The sequence below is a fragment of the Eptesicus fuscus genome, chromosome 10, assembly GCF_027574615.1.
Source record: "Eptesicus fuscus isolate TK198812 chromosome 10, DD_ASM_mEF_20220401, whole genome shotgun sequence".
In the NCBI taxonomy this organism is placed as follows: Eukaryota; Metazoa; Chordata; class Mammalia; order Chiroptera; family Vespertilionidae; genus Eptesicus; species Eptesicus fuscus.
Window position 1 is genome coordinate 81,033,630 of NC_072482.1, and position 14,902 is coordinate 81,048,531.

The window sequence follows — 14,902 nt, forward strand, 5'->3', positions numbered from 1 at the left end:
TTAGTTCCAGAAAAAATATTTGTCATACAATTTATTAATATTTATATAATCCCAATTGACATTTAAATTTATATTCCTTAACATGAAGTAAAAATTTATCTTCAATCCTCAGAGTCAAATGACAGAGTGGAAATGTCCTATATAGATCTGTTATACTTTATGGAAATCAAGAACATGTAAAGAAACATGATTTAAAAATATAGGTCCTAATTTTTCATTGGTATTTTTGACATTTGGAATGCCACATTTGCTAACTTTTATTCATTCAGCCAGCAAATATTTATTGAGTGCCTACTATATGCCAGTCAATATTTGAGGGGCTTGATGTACCAGTGGTAGTGGGGAAACAGACAAATATCTCTTCCCTCAAAGAACTTAAATCTGATAGAAGGAATCTGACAATAAACAATATAACTGAAAAATAAATAAATTATATAGTATGATAATAGGTGCTAAGGATGGGCATGGGAGTCAGAAGTATGGCAAGTGGGAGGAGGCAGGTTACACTATTCAACAGTATGGCAAAGGTAGGCCTTAGTAAGTAGGCATGTTTCAAAGGGGTCAAAGGAGTGAGTGAAGAAGATATCTGGGGGAAAGAGTATTCTAGGCAGAAGGAACAGCTGGGACAAAGTCCTGATGCAGGAGAAGGACTAATTTGCTAAAGGAAGATGGTCAGTAGTGTTAAAGCAGAGTAAGCAGGAAGAGGGTTAAGAGATGAATTGATACAGCTAAGGGCTTAGTAGGCTATTGTAAGGACTTTTTATTGAAAGGTGGAGCCATTTGAAAATTTTGAGCAGAGGAATAGTATGATCTGACTTTAGTGTTAAAAGATTCACTGTTATAACTACTGTGGTGATAATAGCAGAAGGGCAAGAATACAAGAGGGAAACCTGCTTAAAGGTGATGGCAGTAATCCAGCTAAGAGGTTACTTGGACCAGGAGGGAAATAGGGGAAATGATAAGAAGTCACTAGATCATATTTAGAATGTAGAGCTAAAGGTATCTACTGGTGAATTTGACCTGCAACTGGAAGTATTGAGCCACCACTTGCCAAGAAAGGAAGGCCTATGAGTGGAGCAGGATTTGGGGAAAGATCAGGAGCTTGGTGCTAGGTTTGAAATGCCTGTAAAAATCCAGTGGAGATTATAATGGGTAGTTAAGTATAAATATCCAGAGTTTGGGACAGAAACCAGGCTGGAGATAAACATTGGGTTTTACCAGCATGTAAATGGTGTTTGAAACCAAGGGACTGGCCAGGCCAGAGTGACTCAGTGGTTGAGCATCAATCTATGAAACAGGATGTCATGGTTTGATTCTCAATCAGGACACATGCCCTGGTTGCAGGCTCCATCCTCAGTAGGGGGCGTGCAGGGGGCAGCTGATCAATGATTCTCTCTCATCATTGATGCTTCTCTCTCTCCCTCCTTTCCTCCCTGAAATCAATAAAAATACATACATATATATATATTTTTTAAAACACCAAGTGACTGGATGAGTTTTAAAAAATAATGAATGAAAACAGAGAAAAGGTTAAAAGGACTGAGACTAGAGCACTGCAAAATGAAGAGGCAAAGAGAAGAGGAATCAGCAAAAACAAAACAAAGCAAAACAAAAACAAAACAAAAAAAAACAATGAGAAAGAACTAATGATGATGAAGGGAAATTCCTAAAATAGTCTGACATCCTTAACCACACACTTGGGAAAGTACTAAAACTTATGAAATAATTAATTAATTTAAATGCCCAAAGTCTGTGTTTAAGAGTAATGAGTTTAACATAGAAAACTTATGAATAGAAAATGTAATTTTCTGCTTTTGGATGCTATTCTAAGGCAAATGAGAACTAATTTGCCAGGTAACTGTTTTTCAGTTAAATTCAAAAACAGCATGTGTCTGTTTTATATGATTTTTGTCTATTGCTGTTACCAATAGCCTGAATAATTGGGGCAATTTCCAGTGAGTTAAAATGTTTAGGCTTTATTATAAAATCTAGGAGGGGAAAAAAACTAATATACACTTTCAAGAAAGAAAAATAAGTTTTTCAAGCAACTGTGACTAAAAACCATGAATCATAAGGGAATAAAATAATACAATACTGAAAGAGCCAATATAAAACAAAACAAAACAAAAACCAAAAACTCAAATCAAGAGGACACAGAGTCTGGACTAAAAAAATCTGGAACAACATTTATTAAGCGCGTGAAATAACTGGTAAATAATGTACTAGGCAACACAACCTCAACTTTATGAAGTTTGTTATATACTCTCTATTTTACAAATAAATTAATTGAAAAATAGACAGATTTAATAGCTTTCAGAGGATCCACAGTTGAAATGACACATTCAGGATTTAAATTCAAAGCACCCAAATTCTAATTCTGAGGCCCATGTTTTTAACTGTTTTGCCACTCTGCCTCAGTTTAAGCTTGAAAGAGATCTTTTTAAAGTACTTGCTAAAAGCCAACATTCTGAATTTTGAAAATTCTGCTTTCTCATTGTATGTATGCTTACCTCCAGAGCACTACAGAAATGTGCCCCTGAGGTAAGCATACATACAATGAGAAAGCAGAATTTTCTAAATGAAAACACTACAGAAATGTGTTGACCACTTCATTTGAATCAAAATCAAATAAAAATATGGTGTGCCTTCATAGACTTCCATTTTTAATCAAAGACTTGGAGGAATTAAATTTTTATTTATTGATTTTAGAGACAGAGAGAGAGAAAAACACCAATTTGTTGTTCCATGTATTTATGCATTCATTGGTTGACTCTGGTATGTGCCCCAACTGGGGACCAAACCCTTAACCTTGGCACATCCGGGTGCTGCTCTAGCTAACTTAGCCACCCTGTCCAGGCGGAAGACTTTAATTTTTAAACACTTCGTAGTTTTATCCACAGAAATATCAAATCAAAAACAACAGTTTCTTATATTCAATGTTCAATTTTGTGTTTCCATAAAAAAGACCAAACAACTTCCTGTACAGAGTAAAAATTCAAGGACTTGGCACATTAAGTTATAGATCAGCCCAGTGTTCTTAGTATTACAGCCCAATACATAGGAGTAGCACTTGTTCCTTGGGCAGATCAGATTTGACCAACACCTCCCTAGCTGCAATATTACTAATAATGTCCCTGAATTAGAAAAATATATGTTATGGTTTCTCTCAGTTTGCTGTCTCATAGTTTAGATGCATGACAGCAAGAGGAAGAGAGCAAGATGGAAAGAGGAAGGAGGAAGGAGGAAAGAAGGAAGGGAGGAAAGGAAGAAAGGGAGGGAAAAAAGGAGAGAAAGAAACAGAGAAAGCCACTTTAAGGATGCTATTCAATATTTTTGTTTAATTTTTCATTAGGGGAAAAATGACTCCCACAAATTACAACTAGGTGTTTTATTTACAACTGTGATAATGGACTCGATTTTATTTCCCACCACAGGAAGTTTTAGTATAGCCCCAAATAATAAATTCACTTATTTCATGATCTTACACTCTCCTGTTGATTAAAGATTTTGTGTGTGTGTGTGTGTGTATATAGACACACTATGTAGACTGTCTAGAAATCTATACAATGAATATAACATTGTCCCTATGGAAAAATGCATTCGAAGTCTCAAATCACCAATTTACAAAGGATCATTTGGACCACAATCAGTTCTTAGATTGGGTAATGCCTATATTACCAGATGATGCAGAAATATGCCCCTGATAAAAAAGATGAATCATGTGGCTGAGAATCGGGCTGGGAAGTGAGTACAAATTTTCTCTGACCTTTGGGTCCCTGCCTCTTCTGCTCTGTTGGTGAACCCTTGTTTTTCTGCAAAATAAAAGCTCATTACTCCCTAAGGTCTCATTTCCCTTTTGAAATCTGGCAAGCTAAAAAAAAAAAAAAGTAAATAAATTTTACAAACCCTCCAAATTTTACCACAAACTGAGCTGCTAAGAAAGGCTTGAGATTTAGGTACAAAGCTTTAATATCGCCTCCAATGCAAATAAAGTTGAATACCTTGCTTCTAAAACTTTACTGCATGCAAATAATCTAGGGATCTTATGAAATTCAAAAGATCTAGTATAGTATCTCAATTATTTTCCATTTTTAATTTTTTGGGTGTTTTTTTTTGCATTTCTAACAACTCCCCAATACTGATGATGATGTTGGTCTTTGGACACTGCTTTGCATAACCATGGTTTATTTCACAAGAGGATTTTTGACTTAAACTATCGATATAGAAGGTATCAATCAATGTTTGTCTGTTTTAATTTAGTAAAACCCCACCTAACAATAAACAAACATAGAATTCACACACACAACTGTAGCTAAATCATTATAGTCTTTTAATGACAACAATGTCCTTGGATATCCATGTAATGATATTCCCCAGACCACCACAACTTGATGATGTATGTACATTTCTAACCTGCTTGCTCAGAATTGTTTTTCTTCTTAGATAAAAATCCCTGTCTTTTTATACTTTCTGAACTTATATATGTAAGTTATAAAAGAGGAGACACCATTCTTTATTCTTGAAGAAGATGGCATGAGAAAGGTATTGGGAAAAAAAACTGCTGATTATAATATCTCAAGGCCAATGTGAAAAATAAATGTTTATTCTACATACACATCAACTTGAAAACCCACAGTTCTTATATGGCCCCAAGGCTTTTATTGATACTTGGTCAATTTTTTATTGCTACTGAATAGAGTTTTTTTCACATAAGTATTTGACCTCTGACCCTAGCAAGGCTCTTGGTGGTCATCAGAACCTAAATTCTCTTATATGTCAGTAAATGATGTTGTAGCCATTATTTGGCAGAAACAGACAGCAAAAATGGTTGGGAGAGATGGGTGTGGTATGGACTGGTAATGTGATTTGATTAGAGTCCATATGCTTGGTTTTCTTGAGCAAGTTAAGCAAATAAAGACAGTCCTGAATCTTTATTAGCATGTAAGTTTTAACTCCACCTTTGATGATAGCTTCTAATTCTTGAATTCAAATGAATGCCAACTGATTATAAATACCTGTATTGATACCAGCATATTATTTGTGTACTCTTGTTTCCATTAGTTTTTTGTGGGATCCTTATTTTTCCCATTTTGGGGTCAGAATAACAATGTCTTATTTCAGATGTGACCAAATAGGCCACATAGGGACCAAGTTGTCTACTTTTAAAGTTCACATATTTTACTTCAGGTTATCTCTACAATTATAATCCATAAGTTAAGCCTTGAAATAATAATACCTCACATGTATATTGTGTTTATACTTCCCCAAGTAAGTTTTTCATCCATTACCTTATTTAACATTTACATTTACTGTAGATGTATAAAAACTAGAAAAGCTTGTTTTTGTTTCTCTCACACTAATGGCATTTTACCCACCCATTAGTGAAACATCAGCCAAATCAGTTTGAACTTATCCTCTGTTACCAAAATACCAAAGATCCTGTTTCTCTCCAGTTTTATTTACACATTAAAGACAGGACCCAAAGGTTAAAAGAAGGTCAGTTATTACTGATCTATTCTCACATTATTAACATTGATGTCCACCTATCTGTTTTTGTTTTTTCAAAAGAGAGTCACTGTCATAGACCAATAGTAAATAAAACAATAATGAGTTAGTAGCATAAAAAGCTAGAACGGCTTAATACCCCAGGCAGTCAGTGGTCCCACCATTGTTACCCACTTGTCTCTAGATGTTGTTTTCCTGAGAACCTTCAGTTTCCAATGCAAAAAGGGCACTTTAACACCAATTGCTCATTTTTTTTAAATATATTTTTATTGATTTCAGAGAGGAAGAGAGAAAGATAGAAACATCAATGATGAGAGAGAATCATTGATTGGCTGCCTCTTACATGATGCACCTTACTGAGGATTGAGCCCGAAACCCAGGCATGTGCCCTGACTGGGAATCAAACCGAACTGGTTCTTAGGTCAACACCACTGAGCTACACTGGCCAGGCCAGCCAATTGCTAATTTTTAATATTATTACTTAGAAGAACTGGCAACATAAAATAATTCACTGGGTTCTGTTTTCTAACTTGTCATCTTAAATTATATTTCCTATTTGAAATGTTATTCTTTTACATTTCATCTGCTTGATTGGCCTAAAAGAGATTTATTATCTCTTCCAAAATTGGCCCCCCAGAGTAAATTTTCCTTAATAGGTCATATTGTGACACTCTGTTTCATATTCTATCATATTTTATGTGTTTCATTCTCTATCCTTTAGATTCAGTATCAGATTAATACACAGTAGAATCATCTAATGTCCTTATCTCTTTTGGTATAAAACAAAAAATATTATAAGCACCCTATTGGAGATGGAGCAAACTTTAGATTCTGAAACCAGGTCAAAGTAAAATTTTTTTAAAATGGCCTCATATTGGTAAATCAATCTTCCTAAACACCTGGTAAAGCTCTTTAGATGATATTTTTACAGAATTTATAAGACTGCAATAAATCTCAAAAACATTATACTGAGGGAAAGAAGCCAGAACAAAGGAGGACACACTGTATGATTCCATTTTTATGAAGTCCAAGAATAGCCAAAACTAATCTATGAAATAGAATTAGAATAATTTTTGCCTTTAGTGGGGAGGGGCAAAGAATGAAAAGGGACATTAGAAACATTCTAAGGTGATAGAATGCTCTGTACACCCATTGGTATGTGGGTTACATGAGTATATACTTTATCAAAATGCATGGAACTCTACATTTAAGATATATGCATTCTACTGTGTAATTATACCTTATATTTTTAATGAAGTTAAAAATTTAGGATGGCAAAGAGGAGCTCCTTGCACCTGGTGATTTTTTTCTCCAAAAGTGGTACAATTGGCAGCTATAGGGGTGTGGGGAATTTTGGAAAACCTAGGAAGCCTATAACCCAGTGGTTCTTAAATTGACTGCACATTGAAATCACCTGGGGAGTTTTAAAGAGCATCGGTGTCTGGGTCTCACCCCCAGAGATTCTGATTTAATTGGTTTTGGGGGTGGCCTAGGCATCAGGATTTTTAAAAGCTCCCCAGGTAATTCTAATGTGCAGTCAAGATTGAGAATCTCTACTAAAACTGTTCTGGAAGCATGCCACACTGCGTCTTGCTTTGGGTAAACATTTCCAAACAGATGACGCTATTCTTTGTCATTATGAAGCCTTATGTAAACCATGTCAATTGGCATATTCCTGTTCATCACATCAACACACCATTGTGATTCCAATGCATACATAAAATGAGAAGAAGAAAAAACAATAACAAAAAAGAGGTAGCTCTTGACTTCCTAATATCAATAAACTCAATCTCCTGGCCTACATTTTGCCCCTGACATCTCCCATAGGATACTAAATGTTTCCATTTATAATATTTCTAGGACTTGTAATGTGTCTCTTCCACCACCTTGAAACTGTAAAAAAAGTAAGGGTCATGCATTTCTTTTTTACCACTGTATCCACAGCACCTGGTATATTATAGAGGCTCAATACGTAAATGTTGAGTGATAGAATAACCTCCATCTCACTTGGCACTAAGCTGTTCATAGAAACGTTGAGTGTTCTTCTCATCTCCTGCTCATGATACAGAAGAAAATGAAGACATGCCAAGCTTTTCTCCCTTTCATTCAGGTTTGTGTTGAAGAAGCAAGAATGCTGTGGGAGAAATCTTTTTCTATATCTGTGCAAGACTCTGCTGTCTTAGGCATATGTCAACTGACAATATGACAAGTCATGGTGGAGTGGAAAGGAAAAGACAGTGGGGTCTGTGCAAAGGAGCAAATGGGGAAAGAGGATGGTTTGGATTGCTGTTAATCATGGTTTACTATGGGGCTGCTATTGACAGGTAGGTGTGCAGGCCATCTGCGATTTCATAAATTGCCTAACACTAATGCAGTGCATCAACATTTCATGGGGAAAGCAGTTAGAGCAGGCAGCATAATTTAACACCAGCAAGTAGAAATGTCTAACACAATTCAATACTCCTTCACATTCACTTCATTAGACAGCTGTCCTGTTACTCGTTGTTCTTTCTCTTTTATTGGTGTTATATGATTAGTAATAACTAAAGAATGAGTGTGGATACTGCACCATAGATCTACTTCCAATCATGCCGACTAGGACAAAGCCACTGCGACATTGTGAGTAGGATGCTCCAGGAGTCAACCTGGGGGTACAGTTCCTGGAGCAAGAAATGGGGATGTGTGTGGCTTTCGGCTCTTTCCCATAATGCACATTGTGGATGTTCTGGCACCAGTAATCATGACTGCTGGATGAAATGCATGGCTTAGCCCAACTCATCACTCTCATACCCTCTTCAACTAAAATGGCAGAGAAACTGAATTTTCATTTCAGACCACACCAAATCTTTTCTTTCACTCAGACTAATGTCTTAATTACAGATGATTAAATCCAGCTACCCATGTTATTTATTATTGATGATTTCTGTTTGTTTCTTAGCAAGTTCACATATTGCTAATTCTTAGAAATAACAATATGGACTCAAGAGCTGATTATTTCTAAAACTAGAAATTTAGGCTGTGGTGACATATGTGTTTCTTTTTTCTTTTTTCTTTTTTTTTTTTGCTACGTGTTTTGTTTTTAGAACAATTTTAAAGTTATGAACCATTTCAGAAGCATTACATATGTTCCACTGGATATAGTACAAAGAAAATCATCTCCATTTTTCTAATATAGAGTACATACCATGGCCTGGGTCTCTCCCAAGAAAAAGAAAGGTAAAATAATTTATAAGTCAAGAAGGACCCATAGGAGTGAAGAAGGCATTCAGTGTCTGTTTATAAGACTTGTATTGAAATATCCATGATATAATGGTTAGAATAACATGAAAACGGGGACTACATTTCTCTAAACATAAGAGTAAGATTTTTGCTTTAAATCCATCATCACATAAAACATAATGAAATTTTAAGCAATAATAACACCTTAGTAAATGGCATTATTATTGTTATTGAGAAACAGATTGAAGCAGTTAGGAGACTGTTGGCTGACCTGAGACATAAAATGTAAACTTGGAGGCAGTGACCAACTTTAATTTAATATGACTAAGCCATTTTAATAGAAAGTGAATACTTCTGTGCCAGATTCTAACCTGAACAGTTAGGCTGGTGGTATTATTTATTGCTGCATAACAAATTACCCTAAAACTTAGCAGTTTAAAAATAAGAAATGTATCTTAACTCAGTTTCTGCGTATCAGAAATCTGGGAGTGGCTTACCTGGGAGTCTTTGGCTCAGGGTCTCTTATACTCACGAGATTGCAGCTTTGCAGGGGCTGCAGTCATCTGAAGGTTTGACGGAGACTAAAGGGGCCCATTTCCAAGGTGGGTCTCTCACATACCTTTCAAGTTAGTGCTGGTGGCTAGTGGGAGGCCTCGGTTCCTCACTGGATAAACGTCTCCATAGAGCTGCTTCAGTCTCCTCGTGGCATGGCGGCTGGCTCTCCTCAGAGCAAGTGATCTGAAAGGAGCAAAGCAGAAGCCACAGTGTCCTTTTAAAATATATATTTTTTTATTGATTTCAGAGAGGAAGGGAGAGGGAGAGAGAGAGAGAGAGAGAGAAACATCAATGATGAGAGAGAATCATTGATCACTGCCTCCTATACGCTGGGGATCAAGCCTGCAACCCAGGCATGTGCCCTGACCAGGAATCAAACCGTGACTTCCTAGTTCATAGGTTGATGCTCAATCACTCTGGCCTGGTCACAGTGTCCTTTATAAACAACCCCAAAATCACAAATCTCTTACGTCTTCAATATCCTTTTGGCTATATAGGTCAGCCACAATTCACGTAGGGTGAGACAATGCATGGGTGTGAATAGCAGGAAACATTCAGAATCACTGGGGCCATTTGAAGGCTGGCTACTATACCAGCAGACATATGTAAAGAAGGGATGCCTTAAGTAGTAATAATGAATAAGCAAATAACCCAGAGAGGGCAGCCGAGTATCAGAGCTTCCTGCCTAATACTCTACAGCAGCTCAAGGCTTCCCTTGTTCACCGCAGCAGGTGGGGTCTCATCTTCTTGAACAGATGACCTGTTAGAGACAGAGGCATGTTTTCTATAGAATGGGCATTATTCAAATTTCCCAGTAAAGGATGAGTTATTAGGAATTTCCTTGAGGGCAAGTGAGGACTATTATGCTGAGTTCCCTAAAATTACTTCTATGATTGACTTCCTGCAGTAGACTTCAACAGTGACCCAAGTCATTGACAGATTTTCTTTAAAAATAAAGAAGAAGCACAATAGGCTTACGGCAGAAGCTTTGCTTTTCCGTAAGTCATTATTGGGAGCTTTTTAGCTACCACTATCACTGTAGTATCCTCAAATACTCCTACCACTATCTGTTCAAACCCTACTATGTTCATTTTTAACCTTGGCCTCAAGTGCTATTTCACTGCTACCTTCTCAGCAGAGTCTGTGCGGCTACCCCTGTGCCAACTAGTGTAGCATCTGCTGAGAAGTTATTGAATCTGACACCAGACAGGGGTATTTCCTCTCTTCACACTGAACTCTGAGTTCCCCAACACCTAGACTCAAACAAAGACATCCTGACTACCACCATAGCCCCTTAAAAAACAACAACAAAACCACAATTTATGAAAAAGGAGCCAGCTAACCAGTCCTATTACAGATGTTTCACAAATTAAGCAATGTTGGATTCAACAAAATACAATTCTTTGAGATGAAAATAAAATGAACAGATTATTTCTGTGCACAATAAGCAAGACACAGAGGGCACACAATGATATCAATTAGAATCACAAATGCTGAGAAACCCAGCAGGGTCTCACTTCATAGATGAATTCTTTTCCCACTATTATTCAACCTCACGGATTCTTGAGCAAGGACAGAATTAACAGAAAAAACTATAATTATGCCTCAAGAAGTTCTTTATTAAGGGGCTTTAATACTTTGTAGAAATAGGAAGAAGCAAAAATTATTGCTTCAGACAAATCGAAGAAAAGATTAGATCAGTGTTAAGATAAAGAGTGCTAAATTTGGGCACTTGTTTTCCAAGCCTAACCTCTGAATCTGTTGAAGTTTGTTTATTAACAGGACAAACGAGTTACTAACCAGACATAGGAATGCATCCTGAGGAATTAAAAGTTCCTTTTAGTTGACAAAGTTTATTGTGAATTCAGTATCATCCACCCTTAATCCCAAAGGATTCCTCACACCTGGGCAATCACCCAAGTGCTATTTAGGTTTGTGTCTCAATTTAGCTAAGTGATGTTATATGTAATGAAAACTAGCAGCCCACCAAATAATTTTACTTTATAAACATATCTAACAAATACAGGAAGGAATTTTCATTTTTTATGACCCAAAGTTTCCACTCAATGTCTCAGACAAGGGTACTTCAACATGTACAAAAGCTGACTGGAGAAGGAAACTCTCATAAAAAGCAGTATAATATCAGAACAAGATTTTCCTTCTCAAGTAATGATATTCAGGTCATGTGCCTGCCAAAACCCATTCATTTTGGAACCGTTTTCTCCTCCTGGCCTCTTAACATGCACCAAACAAAATACAAGTTTGCTATAAATAGAATAACTCCAGCAGTATGATAAGTAACAATGATAAAGAAAGGAACTCCATGTTATATCATTGGTATCTATGGTCTTAAACCAAACTCAGGCCAAACCAGCCTCATTTTCTGAAAACTCTATTTAACAGAACATCGGGAAAAATTCCAAGGACAAAGACAGTACATTTCCTAGGAGAACTGGCAAGTTTTAAAATCAGTGACATAACATTTGCAGAACACACATGTGATGTAATTCCTCTGAGACATGGCATTTCCTATAAGAGTTGAAAAATGCGGGGGCTACTCTTGAGTGACTATCCTGCTAAAGGTTCCATTGTGATGGTTAGTTCAAAACAAAAGAATAATAAATAATAATCCCTATATGGGGGGAGAGAGGGAGAGAGAGGGAGAGAGAGAGAGAGAGAGAGAGAGAGAGAGAGAGAGAGAGAGATGAAGGAAGGAAGGAAGGAAGGAAGGAAGGAAGGAAGGAAGGAAGGAAGGAAGGAAGGAAGGAAGTCTGATTCTCAGGAAAAGTACACAGCCATGTTCACTTGCTGAAACTTCCATGGAAATAATTTTCTTCTTTCAAGCATCATACAAGCTTGGAGAACTTTGCACATACCAAAGTCCCAGGAAAGTTTAAGGGATCTTACTTTCCGGCAAAAACAAACAACAACAACAACAAAAAAGTGAAGGATGAACAGACTACCATTTTTTTGTAGGCATCTTTGTTTTAAGGGTTAACTGATACTGCATGTGTAAAATACATACTTTATAGATCAAGAACATAGCCAGAATTTTAAAAATGATCGTTATATTACCCCTTAACATATTTAGTTTTAAATGACCCTATATATTTAATTTTGTATAGCATGTGTAACACAGAGGTCCCACAAAGCAAACTAAAATCATGTAATGTGTCTATGGTAACTATGCGTTGATGCGTAACTTATTTTTAACATTGTTGATCTGAATTTGTAAATTCCTGTGTCTAATGAAATAGGCTGTTTCAATTCCAGAGCCTTCTGTTTCTTGTTTTCACCCTCAAAAGCATTTATTAAGCCCTAACAACATGAGGGCGAAATGCTTTTGAGGGTGAAAACAAGAAAGCATGAAAAAGCATACACAGTCGCAGGTTCATTGTGGAGGTTAAAACATACATCTAATTTTAGCACACCTTACCAACTTTAAATGTAAGTCTCAAGGAATATTCAACGAGAGTCTGGAGAAGCAACCATTTCAAAAGAATTTAAGAACAGAATAATCATTTTAATTGGCAGTTCCTTTTATTACAGAAACTGGGTTTTTAAACAGTACATGCAAGGAAGGCATTGTCAAGATGTGCTGAGAACATCTTTCCAGTTGTCATGTGAAACAATATAGCCTGAAAAAAAATCAAAGTTAGGTTTGGAACCAAAACATCATAATTCCAATAGAATGATCTTGATGTAAATCCTTTGATAAATCCTTCATCTGTTATTTAAAATCAATGGCTCATTGTAAATCAATTAAAGCATCCATAAAATATGCCAATCAATTATTTCTCATGACATGTCAGATATTTGATTTATATGTTCAAGTATATTTCTTAATCTCAGAAAGCATCAGCCCAAATTTGAAGCTACAGTGAATTCAAGATTTAGCAGAGGAGCAAGTACAAAATGGTAAGTTTAGTAAACAATCCTCCATAAATAAAAATAGTATTTTTGGGGGGGAGGGGGGGGTTGGGGGGGTGAACTGAGTCACAGTGAGGTCTCAGGGAGAATGCTTAGAAAGGAAGAAGACATGATGGGTTTTTCATCCTGGTGAATTCCATCTGGAAAAGCCTGAAGACAAGGAGGTTGACTTTGAAATTGACATGAGAGATTTGGGTTAGATACAGGAAAGAATTTCCTAGCAGTAAACACCATAAAACCATTGAATTGTGACGATGGGTCACTACTGTATTATTTTATACTTGATCAGAATTTAGAGATCAAATTATATATTAGTTTTGCCTTTAGTATTATTTTGCATGAAAAAAATTAAGATTATCTAATTTACAACTATTTACAGAGAATTCACAACAAAGGAATATAAGAAAGGATTATAAAGTCATTTTCAGTCAGTAAACAAATAAAACATTTGTTGTGATCTTTCCTCTGACCGAGTCAAACCCTCCCTCCCTGGCCCTGAAGCACGCTGTACATGTCTGTGTCACGGCCCTTACTAGGTTACCTAATGATTTACTTAGTTATTTGCCTGGCTACTCAACTAGACCACAGACTTATTACTGTGTACAACTGTGTTTTGTCTTGTATCTCATTGCTGGTGATCTACTACAGATTTAATTATTATTGAGCTGAGAATGTAACAGTAAAAGGTGTAAGTGGGTAATGTGTCTATCAACCAAATATGTATAGCAAAATGGAAAAAATGTCATAATCCAATGAATAGTAAATGACTTTCTAAAACACATCTCTGGGCTTTTATAATAAACCAGAGGCCTAGTGCAATCTGGGACCCCTCAGGGGATGTTGGAAAGCCGGTTTCAACCTGATCCCCTCAGGCCAGGCCAAGGGGCTGCACAATTGGGCCGGGGAGGCACATGGGAGGGCTCCAGGGCATGTCCGGCCAGTCTCACCTCGTCCCAATCTGCCAGAGCCCAGCAGCAAGCTGACCTACCAGTAGGAGCGTCTGCCCCCTGGTGGTCAGTGTGCATCATAGCGACTGGTTAAATGGTCGAACAAATGGCCAGACACCTAGCATATTGGGCATTTATTATATAGGATATTTTATAACAGAGGAGTCCCTAAGATTTTGTGGTTCTATTTAAAGAATAATCTGGTTCATAAGTATGTTATTCATCTAAAAAAAAGGAGAAAAAAAATTTCTTGCATTATAAATGAAAACATTTATAGATATATTTCATAAAGTATATAAGGGGGAATTTTTTAACATGCAGAGGAAATATAGAATTTTTTAATTAAAACTAGATAGAACTTTAGAGATACCTTATTTCAAGTTAATGCCTAAAACCTGAGTAAAGACATTGAGAAACATTCAGAAGAAATATTGGACAGGCCTGTGTGCAAATCTCAGCTCTGCAGAACTATGACTCTGGGTACATTATTAGATTTCCATTTTAATTAATCATTCTGAGCCTTTAAAAATAAAATGTGGTTAAAGTATTTAAAGAATGTTGTAAAGGTTGAAATGAAAGGACATATCATACCATGTTACTTAACACATGTTACTTATGAAGAAAAATAGCACACTAGAAAAAAAAGGTATTTTGATGTCAGTACAGTCTGAACCTTGGCTATATCATTTATTTGTTATTGAACCTCTTGCAAATTACTTTAGTCTCTCCAAATCTCAGCTCACTCA